Genomic DNA, 21,674 nt, shown 5'->3' on the forward strand with positions numbered 1-21,674 from the left:
TCCCATCTCAATTCCTGTCAATTTTGCTTTGAAAAGTCAAACGGCGCTCCTTCCCTTCCGAGCTCTCCCATCCACCCAAACAGTGGTTTACCCCCACATATGGGGTATCAGCGTACTCAGGACAAATTGTACAACAACTTTTGGGGTCCAATTTGTTCTCTTACCCTTGGGAAAATAAAAAATTGGGGGCGAAAAGATAATTTTTGTGAAAAAATATGATTTTATATTTTTACGGTTCTACATTATAAACTTCTGTGAAGCACTTGTTGGGTCAAAGTGCTCACCACACCTCTAGATAAGTTCCTTAGGGGGTCTACTTTCCAAAATGGTGTCACTTGTGGGGGGTTTCAATGTTTAGCCACATCAGGGGCTCTCCAAACAAAACATGGCGTCCCATCTCAATTCCAGTCAATTTTGCATTGAAAAGTCAAATGGCACTCCTTCGCTTCCGAGCTTTGCCATGCGCCCAAACAGTGGTTTACCCCCACATGTGGGGTATTGGCATACTCAGGACAAATTGTACAACAATGTTTGGGGTCCATTTTCTCCTGTTACCCTTGGTAAAATAAAACAAATTGGAGCTGAATTAAATTTTTTGTGAAAAAAAGTTAAATGTTCATTTTTATTTAAACATTCAAAAAATTCCTGTGAAGCACCAGAAGGGTTAATAAACTTCTTGAATATGGTTTTGAGCACCTTGAGGGGTGTAGTTTTTAGAATGGTGTCACACTTGGGTATTTTCTATCATATAGACCCCTCAAAATGACTTCAAATGAGATGTGGTCCCTAAAATAAAATGGTGTTGTAGAAATGAGAAATTGCTGGTCAACTTTTAACCCTTATAACTCCCTAACAAAAAAAAAATTTGGTTCCAAAATTGTGCTGATGTAAAGTAGACATGTGGGAAATGTTACTTATTAAGTATTTTGTGTGACATATCTCTGTGATTTAATTGCATAAAAATTCAAAGTTGGAAAATTGCGAAATTTTCATAATTTTCGCCAAATTTCCGTTTTTTTCACAAATAAACGCAGGTACTATCAAATAATTTTTACCATTGTCATGAAGTACAATGTGTCATGAGAAAACAATGTCAGAATCACCAGGATCCATTGAAGCGTTCCAGAGTTATAACCTCATAAAGGGACAGTGGTCAGAATTGTAAAAATTGGCCCGGTCATTAACGTGCAAACCACCCTTGGGGGTAAAGGGGTTAAGGAATGACTTGCGCTCATCAACACACACACGATAACAATAGTTTACTAGCGCATGGCCGTGTGGTCATGCGAAGCTTATATAGCTGCAGCACGTTCAGGACCCTTTAATTTAGGACTAATGGATTTGCAGCAGTGCCTGAGCATGTGACCCTAGATCTCCATTGAGAGATCTTGCCCTGGGCATGCTCAGTGTGTGCAAAGCAGGACTAAGTCCTAGCACCTACAGGACCTTCCTGAGCATGTGACCCTAGATCTCCACTGAGAGATCTTGCCCTAGGCAAGCTCAGTGTGTGCAAAGCAGGACTTAGACCCAGAAAAGCCTGCTTGCTGCAGATCAGTGCAGGGTACCATAGCAGAGCCTGGAGAGGCAGTAGTAACCCTTTGCACAGTACCAGTCTCAGTGAGACGCTGGGAGCGACATCTCCGCTGAGCAGACTCCACTGCGGCTGATGCAGAATGGGAGACCGCAGCAGACACGGATCGAGATTCCCCTTATGCAGCAGAGGAAACTCAACTCCTAACACCAAGCTATCTGACACTGGGCAGCACATTTCACTAGAGAATCCCTAGTTTTGAGACTTCATTGTACCCTGCACAGATTCTAGACACTCTTTGCCAGATGCAGCAAAGCTGCCCCAAAACATAACAGAGCCTCCTCCATGTTTCACAGTAGGGACAGTGTTCTTTTCTTGATATGCTTAATTTTTCCTTCTGTGAACATAGAGCTGATGTGCCTTGCCAAAAAGTTCATTTTTGTCTCATCTGTCCAGAGGACATTCTCCCAGAAGCTTTGTGGCTTGTCAATATGTAGATTGGCAAATTCCAGTCAGGCTTTTTTATGATTTTTTTTCAACAATTTTGTCCTCCTTGGTTGTCTTCCATGAAGTCCAATTTGGCTCATACAACAACAGATGGTGCGATCTGGCACTGATGTTCCTTGAGCTTGAACTTCACCTTTAATCTGTTTAGAAGTATATTTGGGCTCTTTTTTTTACCATTCATAATATCCGTCTCTTTGATTTGTCATCAATTTTCCTCCCATGTCCATGGAGGTTGGCTACGGTCGCATGGATCTTACATTTCTGAATAATATGTGCAACTGTATTCACAGGAACATTAAGCTGCTTGAAGATAGTCTTATAACTTTTACCTTTAACATATTTGTCTATAATTTTCTTTCTAATCTCCTGAGCCAACTCTTTCCTTTGCTTCTTCTGGTCCATGTTGAGTGTGATACATGCCATGTCACCAAACAGCACAGTGAGTATCTGTAATCCTATATACAGGCCCACTCACTGATTCCAAGATTGTAGACACCTGTGATGCTAGTTAGCGGACATAACTTGATTTAACATCATCCTGTTGTCACATTATTTTCAGGGGTACCATCATTTCTGTCCAGGCCTATTTTATGAGTTTTATTTATTTTTTTTAATTCTGTGAAAGCATGGTTGAAAAGCAATGTCTGACTCTCATTTGTTCATATTCATAGACCTTTTATTTATTACAGATTCAAGTTATATCTGTAAACATTGTGGATTTTTCTGTTGATAAACAAGGGGTACCAACAATTTTGACCACTTGAGTACTTTTTGAATTTGTTATATATTTTTCCAGATCAAGTAGATTGTATAATATCATCAACAAAATAAAATCTTAGTAGTTTGTTGTTCTTCTCGGTTATATAAAATTGACTACATTTTTTCGATGCATAGATTTAATTAAAAATAAAATATGTTAATAATACACTTAAATTTTCTACAATATTCTATTCCACTATACATTTTTAGTCACATTAAAGTCTGGACTTCTTGCTGGCCAATGACCTGTCTTTCCTGCTGAGAAACGCTTTACTCTATCAACACAAAAAAAGCTCCTTTAACTTTCTGAAAAATTGCTTCATCACCAAAACTATTTTTCATTTATGTCCAAAATTTCTTAAGAAATATGTGCATTGACTGTAGAGCCTGTGATCTCTGGTTCTTTAGAGAGTAAAAAAATTTCATTGATTTAAAATGGATAATTCTTTAAGAAATGTAACATTAGATAAGCATCTAGTATTTTAAATTGCAACATCTTTGATTGCTGTGTTAACTGCCATTGTTGTCTCATGTGGTAGTGCATTCCAAAGATTTACAACTCTTACTTTGATGTCTATAATTCACCTTTTTTGACTTGCAATGAGATAAGCGAATTGATTCATGAGCAGTGTCTTCATCCTGCTGCTGCACAGTGACTCGCCAGCGCCTGCGCAGAAGCAGGATGAAGAGACTGCCTACAGATGGGCCGATAAGGTATCCAGAATAGCATGAGTGCAGGGCACAGGCACTTGACTACGGTGCCACAACTGCACCTGACAGGGTAGTGTGATGTGCATGGGAAGGGGTTGGCATTATAATGAAGTCAGGAGGCAGAGATATCTTCCAGGCACTGCACGCCCCGTATCCTGGAAAAAATCATTAACATAAAACATTAAACTCTATTTCTCCACAACTAGACTACAGCTATGACGCATACAGGTAAGACTATTCTAACCATTCTATTACCTATATGCCCATAGTAATAGCTTGAAAGATTCCCTTTAACCCCTTAATCCCTTATGACGTACTATCCCGTCGAGGTGACCTGGGACTTAATTCCCAGTGACGGGATAGTACATCATATGCAATCAGCCGCGCTCACAGCGGAAGCGTGGCGGATCGCGGCCGGGTGTCAGCTGACTATCGCAGCTGACATTCGGCACTATGTGTCAGGAGCAGTCACGGATTGCTCCTGGCACATTAACCCCCAAAACACTGCGATCAAACAGTGTTCTGGCAGCATAGGGAAGCATCGCGCAAGGAGGGGGCTCCCTGCGTGCTTCACTGAGACCCTTGGTACAAGGCGATCTGCTCACCTTGTACTAAGCGTCTCATCCCTGAAGGCCCCGGATCCAAAATGGCCACGGGGATCATTCTGGGTCCTGCATGGAGGTGGCTTGCAAGCGCCTGCTCAGAGCAAGCGCTTGCAAGCGTCCCTGCAGTGCCTGTCAGATTGCTGATCTGACACAGAGCTCTGCAAAGTGTCAGATCAGCGATCTGACCCTATAGTGTGATGTCCCCCCCGGGACAATGTTATAAAGTAAAAAACAAAATATTTAGATGTGAAAAAAAAAATTCCTAAATAAAGAAAAAAAAATATTGTTCCCATAAATACATTTCTTTCTCTAAATAACAAAAAAATAAATAAATGTGCACATATTTTGTATCGCAGCGTCTGTAACGACCCCACCTATAAAACTGTCCCACTAGTTAACCCCTTCAGTGAACACCGTAAAAAAACGAGGCAAAAAACAACACTTTATTATCATACCACCGAACAAAAAGTGGAATAACACGCAATCAAAAAGACGGATAGAAACCGCTGAAAACGGCATCTTGTCCTGCAAAAAATTAGCCGCCATACAGCATTATCAGCGAAAAAATAAAAAGTAATAGTCCTCAGAATAAAGCGATGCAAAAATAATTATTTTTACTATAAAGTAGTTTTTATCGTGTAAAAGTGCTAAAACATAAAAAAAAATATAAATGAGGTATTGCTGTAATCATACTAACCCGAAGAATAAAACTGCTTTATCAATTTTACCAAACGTGGAACGATATAAACACCCCTCCCACCAAAAAAAAATAATTAATGAATAGCTGGTTTTTGGTAATTCTGCCTCATAAAAATCGGAATAAAAAGCGATCAAAAAATGTCACGTGCCCAAAAATGATACCAATAAAAACGTCAACTCTTCCCGCAAAAAAACAAGACCTCACATGACTCTGTGGACCAAAATATGGAAAAATTATAGCTCTCAAAGTGTGGAGACGCAAAAACTATTTTTTGCAATAAAAAGCGTCTTTTAGTGTGCGACAGCTGCCAATCATAAAAATCCGCTAAAAAACCCACTATAAAAGTAAATCAAATCCCCCATTATCACCCCCTTAGTTAGGGAAAAATAATAAAATTTAAAAAATGTATTTATTTCCATTTTCGCATTAGGGTTAGGGTTAGGGCTAGGGTTAGGGCTAGGGATAGGGTTAGGGTTAGGGTTAGGTATAGGGTTAGAGCAAGGGCTGGGTTAGGGTTGGGGCTAGTGTTAGGGCTAGGGTTTGGGTTGGGGCTAGGGTTAGGGTTTGGGCTAGGGTTAGGGCTACAGTTAGGGTTGCGGCTACAGTTAGGGTTGGGGTAAAACTTAGGGTTAGGGTTGGGGCTAAAGGTAGGGTTAGGGCTAAAGTTAGAGTTAGGGTTCGGGCTAAGGTTAGGGTTAGGCTACAGTTAGAATTGGGGCTAAAGTTAGAGTTTGGATTACATTTATGGTTGGGATTAGGCTTAGGGGTGTGTCAGGGTTAGGGGTGTGGTTAGGGTTTGGATTAGGGTTAGGGGTCTGTTGGGGTTAGGGGTGTGGTTGGAATTAGGGGTTTGTTTGGGTTTGGCTTTCAGTTAGAATTGGGGGTTTCCACTGTTTAGGCACATGAGGGCTCTCCAAATGCGACTTGTCATCTGATCTCAATTCCAGTCAATTCTGCGTTGAAAAAGTAAAACAGTGCTCCTTCCCTTCCGAGCTCTCCCGTGTGCCCAAACAGGGGTTTACCCCAATATATAGAGTATCAGCGTACTCAGGACAAATTGGACTACAAGTTTTGGGGTCCAATTTCTCCTGTTACCCTTGGGAAAATAAAAATTTGGGGGGCTAAAAAAACATTTTTGTGGGAAAAAATGATTTTTTATTTTCACGGCTCCGCATTATAATCTGTAGTGAAACACTTGGGGGTTAAAAGTTCTCACAGCACATCTAGATAAGTTCCTTGGGGGTCTAGTTTCCAATATGGGGTCACTTGTGGGGGGTTTCTACTGTTTAGGTACATCAGGGGCTCTGCAAATGCAACGTGATGACTGCCGACCAATCCATATAAGTCTGCATTCCAAACAGCGCTCCTTCCCTTCCGAGCTCTGCCATGCACCCAAACGGTGGTTCCCCCCACATATGGAGTATCAGTGCACTCGGGACACACTGTACAACAACTTTTGGGGTCTAATTTCTCCTGTTACCCTTGGGAAAATACAAAACTGGGGGCTAAAAAATAATTTTTGTGGGAAAAAATTGATTTTGAATTTTAAGGGCTCTGCGTTATAAACTGTAGTGAAACACTTGAGGGTTAAAAGTTCTCATAACACATCTAGATAAGTTCCTTGAGGGGTCTAGTTTCCAATATGGGGTCACTTGTGAGGGTTTTCTACTGTTTAGGGACATTAGGGCCTCTGTAAATGCAACGTGATGCCTGCAGACCATTCCATCTAAGTCTGCATTCCAAACGGCGCTCCTTCTATACAGAGCTGTGCCATGCGCCCTAAAGGTGGTTCCACCCCACATATGAGGTATCAGTGTACTCAGGACAAATTGAGCAACAATGTTTGGGGTCCAATTTCTCCTGTTACCCTTGGGAAAATACAAAACAGGGGCTAAAAATAATTTTTGTGGAAAAAATAAGAATTTTTATTTTTATGGCTCTGCGTTACAAAACTGTAGTGAAACACTTGGGGGTTCAAAGCTCTCACAACACATCTAGGTAAGTTCCTTAGGGGGTCTACTTTCCAAAATGGAGTCATTTGTGGGGGGTTTCAATATATTTAGGAACATCAGTGGTTCTCCAAACGTAACATCAAAAAAGTCAAATGGCACCCCTTCCCTTCTGATCTCTGCCATGCACCCAAACCGTGGTTTACCCCCACATATGGGGTATCAGCGTACTCAGGACAAATTGCACAACAACTTTTGGCATCCAATTTCTTCTCTTACCCTTGGAAAAATAAAAAAATTAGGGGTGAAAATATCATTTTTGTGAAAAAAATATGATTTTTTATTTTTACGGATCTGCATCATAAACTTCTGTGAAGCACTTGGTGGGTCAAAGTGCTCACCACACATCTAGATAAGTTCCTTAGGGGGACTACTTTCCAAAATGATGTCACTTTGGTTTTTTTTTAGTGTTTAGGCACATCAGGGGCTCTCCAAACCCAACATGGCATCACATCTCAATTCCAGTCAATTTTGCATTGAAAAGTCAAATGGCTCTTCTTCCCTTCCAAGCCATGCCATGTGCCCAAACAGTGGTTTATCCCCAGATATGGGGTATCAGCGTACTCAGGACAAATTGTGCAACAACTTTTGGGGTCTATTTTCTCCTGTTACACTTGGTAAAATAAAGCAAATTTGAGCTGAAGTAATTTTTTTGTGAAAAAAAGTTAAATGTTCATTTTTTTTAAACATTCCAAAAATTCCTGTGAAAAACCTGAAGCGTTAATAAACTTCTTGAATGTGGTTTTGAGCACCTTGAGGGGTGCAGTTTTTAGAATGGGGTCACACTTGGTGATTTTCTATCATATAGACCCCTCAAAATGACTTCAAATGTGATGTGGTCCCTAAAACAAAAGGTATTGTAAAAATGATAAATTGCTGGTCAACTTTTAACCCTTATAACTCCCTAACAAACAAAAAATATTGGTTCCAAAATTGTGCTGGTATAAAGTAGACTTATCGGAAATGTTAATTATTAAGTATTTTGTGAGACACAGCTCTGTGATTTTAGGGCATAAAAATTCAAATTTGGAAAATTGCAAAATTTTCAAAATTTTCGCCAAATTTCCATTTTTTTCACAAATAACACAAGTCTTATCAAAGGAATTTTACAACTATCATGAAGTACAATATATCACAAGTAAACATTGTCAGAATCATCAGGATACGTTGAAGCGTTCCAGAGTTATAACCTAATAAAGGGACAGTGGTCAGAATTGTAAAAATTGACCCGGTCATTAACGTGCAAACCACCCTTGAGGCTTAAGGGGTTAACCATATTTTTTTATATATATTATTAATGAGTGGGGAAATCTGACATTTTTAATTTGGTCTAAATAAAAAGTTTAAACAGCATGTATTCGCCAATGCAAAGTTATGTCCCTTGCAATCCTGATGAGTTCATTTTTTTAATACTTTTTTGTATTTGTTGACTTAAACCTACGAATGTTTAGTCGTCTATACTATATACAGCAGCATGTTAATAGTGCTGTTTATAGTAAAAATCATGGTTTACTTTGAAGCCCAACCACAAGATAGGTTTCAAAGAAGTGCCAAGGTGATAGACACAGGGTTAGAGGCAGATTCTGCTTGTGTGTCATATCTGCGTAGTGACGGCTCTGCTTCTGAGCTCACTTCATACACCCACACCCAATTTGTGCTGTTCATATATAATGGATCCTGAGAAGGGATTATTGTAGTAATTTCAAATGGTCTGCTGGGAAAGCTAGCTTCTAAAAACGCCAAAGCTCCCCCTACTGGCTGCTGCAAGCTGTCAATATATTAATCCCTATTTAATTTTTTTTTGTAAAGAATGAATACACTCTATGATGTAGTCATAAAAAAAGCTTTTAAGACTTTTTTTTAAATGTATTATACATACACTGGAAAGCAAACACATTTAGAATACACAGAGAAAATGTTCAAACTATGGCATAAGGATTTTGCTTGAAACATTTAAGTTATAAGTGAAAAACAGATGTTGCTCTAAAGAAAAGTGAAAGTCATTGGAATGAGACAAGTTTAGTGACTGAAGCGGGTGTCTGCTCACAATTACTCATGATTTTGTGTAATGACATTAAAATTGTATGCACACATGAAAGAACAAGTTTTGTGGAAAGCAGCAGTCAACTAATATAGCATGATTGTCAAGGAAGCATATGGAATGATTTAAGCTTTCCTAAAAATAAAAAACATATACTCAGGGTTTATCTGAGCTCAGTCACGAGATAAGTATATTATTTGGCCAAACAATTTCCTAGCGTTTGATGTTCCAATTATGGCTATTTAGGGTATGTCTTCTTATAAACAAGGCAATTTACCTTTGCCATGAAACTTTTTAGTAGTTAAAGGTTTCACTAACTGCCTTGTATTGCATACATATTTTTAGAGTTTTATTTTTCGAAATCTCCCCAATGGAAATGAATTAAAGTTGCATCATTATATTTTTTCGAGAATGTAGATAGTTGCCATATGCAGTTCATTTGAATTGTTATTTCTTTCATATTTTGTGAGTTATAATTCTGAAAAATAATGTCTGATTTCTTCTTAGTCCGGACGCACGCAGAATTGGTAGGACGATATAACTTGGATTGACAAAATGACAGTACGGAGGTCTGAAGAGTGACTACGTCAACTTATTGTTTGTTGCCTACTACTAAGTATATCAGAAAAACAGACAATGCCTATTATGCAAGACACTGTGAAAAGCAGCAAGGTGGTGGCAATGAACTATGTCTGTAAGTATCATCAAATATTGAAGATAAAAAAAGTAGCGTCCTAAGAAGTGGGAGTAAAGAACTTGTATAAAAGTGAGGAAGCTGCAAAACAGAAAAACGGATCCTATGTGAAAATCTGTAAATGATTAGGTGGAAAAACAAAAGAGAATCTGGTCCGCTATTCACTGAAAATAGTGAATAAAGGAAGAAATAAACATAGACATGTGTTTCCTAACTGGCACATAAAATCTCATAAAAATAAGCGTAAGCATATATGAATGTTGTAGCATATATTTAAAATACAGAGTATGGCATGATACACAAAGCACATATAAGGTATTTGTATTCAAATTCAATTCAAATTCGATTCAAATGTTTATCCCACTTTTTTGTGAAGTTATATACAATATAAAGATACTAATATTATTTGTTTATATTTTTGTTTATTTATGTTTATTTTTATTTTCATTTTTTGTCAATTTTAATATTATATCCACTTAAAGACCTTTAGAATCAATCAGTACCTGGAAAATGGCAGGGCCGATGCAGTGTTGCCATATGCTTCTTCAAAAATGGGTGCATTTTGAAGAAGCATATTGCGTCGGGGTGAAGACACGTTGTAATCTACCTCATAAACATTAAGCACTTTTGTAAGTACTTCTATTCATTTAGGTTTACCTATGTCTCCCTTGCACTTTAACAGACATCACTATCGCTTCAGTAAAATGTTTTTTTTTTTTTCAAAGCTTTCTGACATGAGCACATGCACTTTACACTGAATATGATCACATTATTTGATTATATTTGGAATCAATGTTATAGGTATCAGAAATTGTCTAATAACAATTTGCACGTGTCACACTTTTTTACCCTGCTTGAATATTTATAGTATTTTCATAATTTGAATTAAAATTTGGTTATTTTTAAATACACAGCTCTGGAAAAAATTAAGAGACCACTGCAAAATGTTCAGTTTGTCTGATTTTTCTCTTCATAGGTATATTTTTGAGTAAAATGTAATTTTTTCATTTATTCTATAAACTACTAAAAACATGTCTCCAAATTTCCAAGCAATACATTTTGTATTTTTTTTTTCTGAAAAGGAAAAGTGGTCAAAATAAAAAAAAAACCAGTGCTTTCAGACCTAGAAAAAGGCGAAGAAAACAAGTTCATAATCATTTAGTAACAACAATACCAATGTTTTAACTCCAGAAGAGTTCAAAAATCAATATTTTGTGGAACAACCATGATTTTTAATCACAGCTTTCATGCGTCTTGGCATGCTTTCCACCAGCCTTTCACACTGCTTCTGGTGCAAAAATGTAAGCAGTTCTTCTTTGTTTGATGGCTTGTGACTATCCACCATCCTCTTGATTACATTCCAGAGGTTTTCAGTGGGGTTCAGGTCTGGAGATTGGGCTGCCCATGACAGGGTTTTGATGTGGCAGTCTCTTAATTTTTAACAGAGCTGTATTTTCTTGCAATGGATCCTCTTTTCCCTAAACTATGCTATTTAGGGTTGTGTTGACATTTTTGGGTGTTTATAATAGTCAGGTTTTTTTGTTCATTCCCCCTCACTGTTCTAAAGAGGAATCGCTCACAGTCCTGTATTATTATTATTATTTATTTTAGAGCACCATGACAAACTGGTACAGAGGGGAGATATGCTCTACAGATTGTGGTAAAAAAATGAATAGATAGATTTTGCTTCATAAAGACTTTCTAAATATATTGCACCATATATATACAAAAGAAAGCCAATTTCATTGCAACCAGTGGGATAAAGCTCATACAAAGCAAATAATACAATTCAGATAGTTATACGAAATTGTAAACATATGTTTCCTAATCCCTTCATTTCCCTGAAGACTGAAACATATCAAGCATGAAACAATAGAGATGAAATCTGATTGAAAGGCTTCTCTGTAGAGCAAAATTAGTTAATATGCAGAAAAAAGAAATTACAAGAAATCAAATCTTCTATTTAATTTGTTGGTATAAATTACAAATATCCTATTTACATTTCACTTTTCAATGCTCAGGTACTTAATTTGTGGTTGCAAACTTATAAACATTGCACATTTACTTTATTCATACTATTAGTTGACAAAATAGTTATTATGCTCTTTATATTGATCTAAAGAGTATTTTCCTGTTATCGTCCTTATACTGTAATTAAAATATGAGCAGTATGTTAGTACTAATGTGATGAATATTGTAAGCCTAGTTATTTTTATTTACATTGTTGCTAGATCATTAACGTCAAATTTAAAGTTTTTCTAAACAGTTCCTATACAGTAGTTCCTATGTTTCACCTTTGGAGTAACACTGCCCCAAAATACCATGTTCCATATAAATTGTCTTATTTTTACTCTAAGTATTATTATGTTTGTGCTACAACATACAGAATATTGTAACAATAAAAAATTAACATACCGTATATACTCGAGTAAAAGCCAACCCGAGTATAAGCCGAGGCACCTACTTTTTCCACAGAAAACTGGGTAAGCTTATTGACTCACATATAAGCCGGGTATGCACTGTCCCCTCATCCCTGTCCTGGTATCAATGCCTACACATCCCTGTCCCTGTCTGCATGCCTCTCCTGTCCCTGTCCATAGTATGCATGCCTCCTCCTTCCCTGTCCTCGCATGAATGCCTCCCCGTCCCTGTCCTGGCATGAATACCTCTCCATCTCTGTCCCTGTCATTGTATGCATGCCTCCCCCTTCCATGTCCTGGTAAGAATGCCTCCCCGTCCCTGCCCTATCTGCATACCTCCCCTGTTCCATCTCTGTATGCATGCCTCCCCCGATCTGTCCATGTATGCATGAATCTCCTTCCCTGTCCTGTTATCAATGCCTCCCCCATTCTGTCCCTGTATGCATGCCTCCCCGTTTCCTTCCCTGTATGCATGCCTCCCCCTTTCCGTCCCTATATGCAGGCTTCCTCCATTCCATCCCTGTATGCATGCCTCCTTATCCTCTATCCCTGTGTGCATGTTTCCTATTGAAAAAAAACACAAAACATCATAATCACCTACCTGCGCGCCCTCGGTACTGGCACTGCATCTTGTATCGGACGCCGGCGCCTGCCTGCAGCTCTTCGTGCCAAGCGATCACGTGGTACCACTCATTAAGGTAATGAATATGCTACCATTCAAAAGTTTATGGTCACTTAGAAATGTCCTTATTTTTTAAAGAAAAGCACAGTTTTTTCCAATGAAGCTAACATTAAATGATTCAGAAATAAACTCTATACATTGTTAATGTGGTAAATGACTATTCTAGCTGCAAATGTCTGGTCAGTAGTGTTGAGCGATACCGTCCGATACTTGAAAGTATCGGTATCGGATAGTATCGGCCGATACCCGAAAAATATCGGATATCGCCGATACCGATATCCGATACCAATACAAGTCAATGGGACATCAAGTATCGGAATGTATCCTCATGGATCCCAGGGTCTGAAGGAGAGGAAACTCTCCTTCAGGCCCTGGGATCCATATTAAAGTGTAAAATAAAGAATTAAAATAAAAAATATTGTTATATTCACCTCTCCGGCGGCCCCTGGACATCAGCGGGAGGATCCGGCGTCCGGCACGGCTTCTTTCTTCAAAATGCGCGCCTTCAGGACCTGTGGAATGACGTCCCGGCTTCTGATTGGTCGCGTGCCGCCCATGTGACCGCCACGCGACCAATCAGAAGCCGCGACGTCATTCCTCAGGTCCTAGAAGGCGCTCATTCTAGGACTTTAGCTGAGGAATGACGTCGCGGCTTCTGATTGGTCGCGTGGCGGTCACATGGGCGGCACGCGACCAATCAGAAGCCGGGACGTCATTCCACAGGTCCTGAAGGCGCGCATTTTGAAGAAAGAAGCCGTGCCGGACGCCGGATCCTCCCGCTGATGTCCAGGGGCCGCCGGAGAGGTGAATATAACAATATTTTTTATTTTAATTCTTTATTTTACACTTCCGATACCGATACCCGATATCACAAAAATATCGGATCTCGGTATCGGAATTCCGATACCGCAAGTATCGGCCGATACCCGATACTTGCGGTATCGGAATGCTCAACACTACTGGTCAGTGCTTCTGGAATTTCTTGTCGGTTTGGCTTGATAGTACCAACAAGTGTAATAGCTTTTTGAAGCAGAAAATTGCCTAGTTCAACATTGGTGAAATAATTGTCCATGGTAATGTTTCTACCTGAATTGAATATTGGAACAGCAAGTTTTGACAATTTCAGACCCCAGATCCTTCTGTACTGGTGCACCAACCTCTTTGCCACAGTAGATTACGCCATTTATGCCATAATAATTTGAAGAATAACACATCCAGAAGTTTTTGATTCCATATTTGGTTGGCTTGCTGGGCATCTATTGTATGAACTTGCAGTGTCCTCTGAATGGAACAAGTTGCTCATCTACTGTAACATTAGTACTAGGATTGTATAGTTTGGTGCAATTTTTGATAAATATGTTCCAGATATAACTGACAGGGGCTAATTTGTCTGTTTCAAACCTCAATGCACGTGTTCGCTTATCATCAAATCGAATGTGTCTTCTAATTTCCTCATATCTGTCCACTGACATTGACACCTTATAGTGTGGATCAGAAAGTGGGCCCAGAAATAATTCTCGTATTGGAACATCATATGATTTTTGACTCTCTGCCAGCAGTAAAAGTCCAAAGTATGCATAAAGTTCCTCTTTTGAGTTATTTTTCCAGGACTTATTTTTTGTAGAAGCGATACATCTTCCTTCTAGGTTTGAACATAAAAGGACCTCTTCTGCAAAATTGTCAGAAAAAAAGTGCAGAATACGTCTTTAGGGGAAAAGTAACTGGGACTTCCCACAGCTCCTTGAGCCTGTCTCACAATATTATGGATAATAATAATAATAATAATAATTTTATTTATATAGCGCCAACATATTCCGCAGCGCTTTACAAATTATAGAGGGGACTTGTACAGACAATAGACATTACAGCATAACAGAAATACAGTTCAAAACAGATACCAGGAGGAGTGAGGGCCCTGCTCGCAAGCTTACAAACTATGGGGAAAAGGGGAGACACGAGAGGTGGATGGTAACAATTGCTTTAGTTATTCGGACCAGCTATAGTGTAAGGCTCAGGTGTTCATGTAAAGCTGCATGAACCAGTTACCTGCCTAAGTATGTAGCAGTACAGACACAGAGGGCTAATACTGCATAAAGTGTATGAGAACATGATGCGAGGAACCTTTTTTTTTTTTTTTTTTATTATAAATAGGCCACACAGGGATCGTTAGGTTAATGCATTGAGGCGGTAGGCCAGTCTGAACAAATGAGTTTTTAGGGCACGCTTAAAACTGTGGGGATTGGGGATTAATCGTATTAACCTAGGTAGTGCATTCCAAAGAATCGGCGCAGCACGTGTAAAGTCTTGGAGATGGGAGTGGGAGGTTCTGATTATTGAGGATGCTAACCTGAGGTCATTAGCGGAGCGGAGGGCACGGGTAGGGTGGTAGACTGATATGGATTGCAGTACGTCCGACTAATGTAGGATTACTGTCCCAAAAAACATTCATTTTGGATGTTCTACTTATCACTTCTTGAGGATCCACTGTATTCACTTCTTCATCATCAGAAGAAGAATCACTTGAGGATGTTTGAATCTCTGGTGGCTGGTACTCGTCATCGGACAAAGATAGTTCACTTTCTTCATCACTTTGAAACACAATTGCTTCAATCTCTTGGTCACTCAGACGCTTGGAGAAAGAGTGTGCCATTGCTGACTAGATGTTAGCAAACTAAAAGAAAAAACAATGAACACAATCAGGGTTATCCACTCTTTGCTTGCGTGTGAGACACTGTAAGTGTAAAGTGCCCCCTACCTCCTCTCACCCTCAGCACATCTTACCCTTTATACTTTCTTTTAGGTGTTGTACAATTCTGGATGTACAGTGGGGCAAAAAAGTATTTAGTCAGTCAGCAATAGTGCAAGTTCCACCACTTAAAAAGATGAGAGGCGTCTGTAATTTACATCATAGGTAGACATCAACTATGGGAGACAAACTGAGAAAAAAAAAAATCCAGAAAATCACATTGTCTGTTTTTTAACATTTTATTTGCATATTATGGAGGAAAATAAGTATTTGGTCAGAAAAAAAATTTCATCTCAATACTTTGTAATATATCCTTTGTTGGCAATGACAGAGGTCAAACGTTTTCTGTAAGTCTTCACAAGGTTGCCACACACTGTTGTTGGTATGTTGGCCCATTCCTCCATGCAGATCTCCTCTAGAGCAGTGATGTTTTTGGCTTTTCGCTTGGCAACACGGACTTTCAACTCCCTCCAAAGGTTTTCTATAGGGTTGAGATCTGGAGACTGGCTAGGCCACTCCAGGACCTTGAAATGCTTCTTACGAAGCCACTCCTTCGTTGCCCTGGCGGTGTGCTTTGGATCATTGTCATGTTGAAAGACCCAGCCACGTTTCATCTTCAATGCCCTTGCTGATGGAAGGAGGTTTGCACTCAAAATCTCACGATACATGGCCCCATTCATTCTTTCATGTACCCGGATCAGTCGTCCTGGCCCCTTTGCAGAGAAACAGCCCTAAAGCATGATGTTTCCACCACCATGCTTTACAGTAGGTATGGTGTTTGATGGATGCAACTCAGTATTCTTTTTCCTCCAAATACGACAAGTTGTGTTTCTACCAAACAGTTCCAGTTTGGTTTCATCAGACCATAGGACATTCTCCCAAAACTCCTCTGGATCATCCAAATGCTCTCTAGCAAACTTCAGACGGGCCTGGACATGTACTGGCTTAAGCAGTGGGACACGTCTGGCACTGCAGGATCTGAATCCATGGTGGCGTAGTGTGTTACTTATGGTAAGCCTTGTTACATTGGTCCCAGCTCTCTGCAGTTCATTCACTAGGTCCCCCCGCGTGGTTCTGGGATTTTTGCTCACCGTTCTTGTGATCATTCTGACCCCACGGGGTGGGATTTTGCGTGGAGCCCCAGATCGAAGGAGATTATCAGTGGTCTTGTATGTCTTCCATTTTCTAATTATTGCTCCCACTGTTGATTTCTTCACTCCAAGCTGGTTGGCTATTGCAGATTCAGTCTTCCCAGCCTGGTGCAGGGCTACAAATTTGTTTCTGGTGTCCTTTGACAGCTCTTTGGTCTTCACCATAGTGGAGTTTGGAGTCAGACTGTTTGAGGGTGTGCACAGGTGTCTTTTTATACTGATAACAAGTTTAAACAGGTGCCATTACTACAGGTAATGAGTGGAGGAAAGAGGAGACTCTTAAAGAAGAAGTTACAGGTCTGTGAGAGCCAGAAATCTTGATTGTTTGTTTCTGACCAAATACTTATTTTCCACCATAATATGCAAATAAATTGTTAAAAACACAGACAATGTGATTTTCTGGATTTTTTTTTCTCAGTTTGTCTCCCATAGTTGAGGTCTACCTATGATGTAAATTACAGACGCCTCTCATCTTTTTAAGTGGTGGAACTTGCACTATTGCTGACTGACTAAATACTTTTTTGCCCCACTGTATGTAGCTCAATAGCTTTACCTTTGCAAGCTTCTTAGAATCAGAGAAACTGAAACTGAATCAGACTTCTTCTCAACATCTCATCTTATCTCAGGTCCTTCACAATTAGCTCACAGTGTATACTGTCATCATTACTCTCTACACAGCTCATTACTGTGTTCAGAAGGACCTGAGATGATGTCATGGCCTTATCTCTCCCTCCAAAAATCACATGGCATCCTCATATGGCATTATCCACACCCTGGCCCCTCCACCAGCATTACTGAGTACAAATAAAGTAACTTGAGACACAAACACTACTGAGAACATGATAAAAATATATGGGGCCTAAAAGGCCTCCAATCCGTACAGATGTGGTTTTCACCAAAAAAGTATTGTTACACCTAAATGCCTATGAAAAAAACTATATGAACAACTGGATATTACCAACAACGACATACTTGAGGATTACCTGGAGTTTCAAAATTCTAACTCAAATAATTTTGCAGATAATAGCAAAAAAGTAAGCATGGGGACCTAAAAGGCCCCCAATAAGCATGATAGGGTTAATTCTGGCTGTGCTTTTGTTTACAATTCAATTATCCATTAAACATTACTAATCTGTGGGCTTGATGTCACCGGACAAAGGTGCCATCAACCCCACAAATATAAACCCCACTTTCCACCTCTACAGGGCAAGTGGGAAAAGCCAGGCAAAGTGCAAACATTAAACCTGACAGGGCACACCGGTGAAGTGAAAACCATTTATGGTGACTACCTCTTGAAGATCATCAAGAGTATGCCAAGAGTGTACAAAGCAGTCATCAAAGCAAAAGGTGGCTACTTTGAAGAACCTAGAATATAAGACATAATTTCAGCTGTTTCACACTTTTTTTGTTAAGTATATAATTCCACATGCGTTAATTCATACTTTTGATGCCTTCACTGTGAATGTACAATTTTCATAGTCATGAAAATACAGAAAAATATTTAAATGAGAAGGTGTGTCCAAACTTTTGGTCTGTACTGTTCCTCCGATCATAGCTGCGCGCTCATGCTGTCTTTTGACAGCATGGGAACCGTGGCTGTCTGACCTGCAGGGATAATTTTACTGCCTATCAGAAGCAGTTTTTTCTGCACTGTCATGCACATGACAGCATTGCAAACATTGGATGTTTGGGGCCCCCATTCAAGTGAATGGGTCCGGGTTTGGCTTTGGGTCCTGGTACTGTTCTGGTACCCAAACCCAATCTTTTTGTAACTGTTTGACCAAACCCACCAGACCCTAACATTCTGGTGTCTGCCCATATCTACTCATCAATACACTATAAAGTGCTCTGTGGTACATTTTTGAGTTCTATAACACTACAAAATGAATTGAAAAATGTTTCTGCATTCAATTGCTCATCCATATCCTATTACGTGCTCTGTGGTACATTGTGGTGTTCTATAACACGCCAAAAAAGCATTGAAACATTTTTCTGTATTAAATTACTCAGCCATAGAGTATTACGCTCTCTGGTACATATCAATGTTTTGTAACACTCCCAAAATGAGTTGAAACATTTTTCTGTATTCAATTACTCATCAATTTGCTAGTATATACTCTGTGATACATTTTGGTGTGATATAACACTCCCAAAATGTGTTGAAACATTTTTCTTTATTTAATTACTTGTCTATAAAATATTATGTGCTCTATGGTACATTTTGGTTTTATATAAGATTCCCATAAAGCATTGAAACATGATACTGAATCCAATTAGTCACCATAGGGTATTACATGCTTCATGTTACATTTCGGTGTTATATAACAATACAATAAAAAAATAAAAAAGTCTGTATTGAATTACTCATCCGTAGAGTATTACATGCTCTTTGGTACATTTCTGTGTTATTCAACAGTCAAAAAAGCATTAAAACATTTTTCTGCATTCAATTACTCATCCATATACTATTACGTGTTCTATGGTACATTTTAGTGTTAAATACAGTTCCATATGGCTAGGAAATTTGAACCCAGTATCCCAAAGATGTCATAAACCAAAGTTAATTGATATTTTAACCCCTTTGAGATGAAGCCTCTTTTCACCTTAATGACTAGGCCAATTTTTCCGATTCTGACCACTGTCAATATATGAGGTAAAAACTCTGGAATCCTTCAATGGATCCTAGTGATTTTGAGACTGTTGTCTCATGATGACATATTGTACTTTATGATAGCATTAAAATTTATTCTCTATCGCTTGTCTTTATTTGTGAAAACAATGAAATTTGGCAAAAATTTTTGAAAATTTTGCAATTTTCAAAATTTAATTTTTATGCCCTTAAATCCGAGAGTCATATCGCACAAAATAGTTAATAAATAACATTTCCCACTTGTCTACTTAACATCAGCACAATTTTGGAAACATAATTTTTTTGTTAGGACGTCATAAAGGTTAAAAGTTGACCAGCGATTTCTCATTTTTACAACAAAATTAGCAAAACCATTTGGTTAGGGACCACCTCCCACTTGAATTTATAGGGGCCTATATGACAGAAAATACTCAAAGTTTACACCACTCTAAAAACTGCACCCTTCAAGGTCCTCAAAACTAGAGTTGAGTGAATTTGTTCGCATTTGGTTTCGATTACAATCGGCAGCGAATATTGTTTTTGCAATATTCGTCGAACACAGCCGAACGTCATTAGAATCAATGGGTGTAGAAATTACCGAATATGTTCAGAACCGAACAACTAACATACATTCAGACCGTATATGGCATGAACATAGCAAACCAATCAGCGACCGAATCTGAACAAATTCGCTCAACTCTACTCAAAACCACATTCAAGACGTTTATTAACCCTTCAGATGCTTCACAGGAATTTTTGGACTGTTGAAAGAAAAAATAAACTTTTACTTTTCTTTCACAAAGATTTTCCTTTAGACCTATTTTTTTTTATTTTCACAAGGGTAACAAGAGAAAATGGACAATACATTTTGTTGTGCAATTTCTCCTGAGCATGCCGATACTTCATATGTGGAGGAGAACCACTGTTTGTGCACACGGCAGGGCTGGGTAGAGAAGGAGCGCCATTAGACTTTTTGAATGTAAAATATGCTGGAATAATTAGCGGACACCATGTCACATTTGAACAACCCCTGATGTGCCTAAACAGTGGAAACCCCCCACAAGTGAAACCATTTTGGAAACTAGATCCCTTATGGAACATATCTAGATGTGTACTGAGCACCTTGAGCCCACAGATGCTTCAAAGAAGTTTATAGCGTAGAACTGTGGAAATAAACAAAAATCATATTTTCCCCAAATAAATCTTTTTTAGCTCCATATTTTGCATTTTCATAGGAGCAAGAGGAGAAATTGCTTGATACAATTTGTTGTGCCATTTTTCCTGAGTATGCCAATACCCCAAATGTGGTGCAAAAACAACTGTCTGGGCGCACGGCAGGGCTTGGAATCGAAGGAGCACCATTTGACTTTTTGAATGCAAAATTTGATGGAATAATAAGCGGACACCATGTCCGTTTGAAGAGCACCTGATGTACCTAAACAGTGGAAACCCCCACAAGTGACACCATTTTGGAAGGTAGACCCCTTTGGGACCTTATCTAGATGTGTATTGAGCACCTTGAACCCACAGGTGCTTTGCATAAGTATATAATGATAAGCTGTGAAAATAAAAAAAATAAAAAATTTTCCCACAAAAATCTTTTTTAGCTACAAATTTTGTATTTTCACAAGGGCAAAAGGAGAAACTGGACCCCAGTTTTTGTGCAATTTCTCCTGAGTTCATCAATACCCCATATGTGGTCAAAAACTACTTTTGAGGCACAGTGCAAAGCTCAGAAGGTAAGTAGCGCTATATTACAGTGCAGATGTACCCCCAATAAGGGACCCCATTTTGGAAACTATAACCCTTTGGGAATTTATCTACAGATGTAGTGATGATTTTGGATTTATGGGTGTTTTCCAGAAACAGGCTGTTAGGCAACTGGATTCTTTCGCTACACAAGCTAGAATTCATGCCCTGTCTGCAGCTGTGCTCTCCCATTCAGCTTCAGCCACTGCGGGTGCTGCTGAGCATAGATGTCGGTCTCAGCATCTTGCTGAGGCTCATGCTGTTTGTCTGGTTACTGCTGTCTCTTCAGCCAAGTTTATGGTAACGAGAGGTAGGCAGCAACGAACGGACTCTCTTGAGGCCAGAAATCACCCTACTGAGCATGCTTGTGATGTGGCAGCTTCTCATAGGTGGTCGGTCGTCAGCTGCTCTGGTGATGTGGCAGGTCTGGATTGGTCCACGAGCAAGGTCCAGTCCAACTGTACTTGAGCTGAACATATAAAAGGGCCTCTGAGGTGCACGCGGGTGCACTAGAATCATTATCGTTACTGTGTGTATGGGATATTGCACCAGTGTGGTCTTTTCCAGCATTTGCTCAGGGTCGGTGGTAAGCCTTTAGAATTCCGGTTATCTGGAGAGGAGATTGTCTGTGTGAATTCAGGGCTCGCGTCTAGCCATTAGAATTCCGGCACCTCCTGAGAGGAGTTGGTTGAGTGCATTTGCTGATTGCGTGACCACTATTTGCTTTTTACCCCATTTGT

This window comes from Ranitomeya imitator, chromosome 1 (genome assembly GCF_032444005.1).
Source record: "Ranitomeya imitator isolate aRanImi1 chromosome 1, aRanImi1.pri, whole genome shotgun sequence".
NCBI classification, from domain to species: Eukaryota; Metazoa; Chordata; class Amphibia; order Anura; family Dendrobatidae; genus Ranitomeya; species Ranitomeya imitator.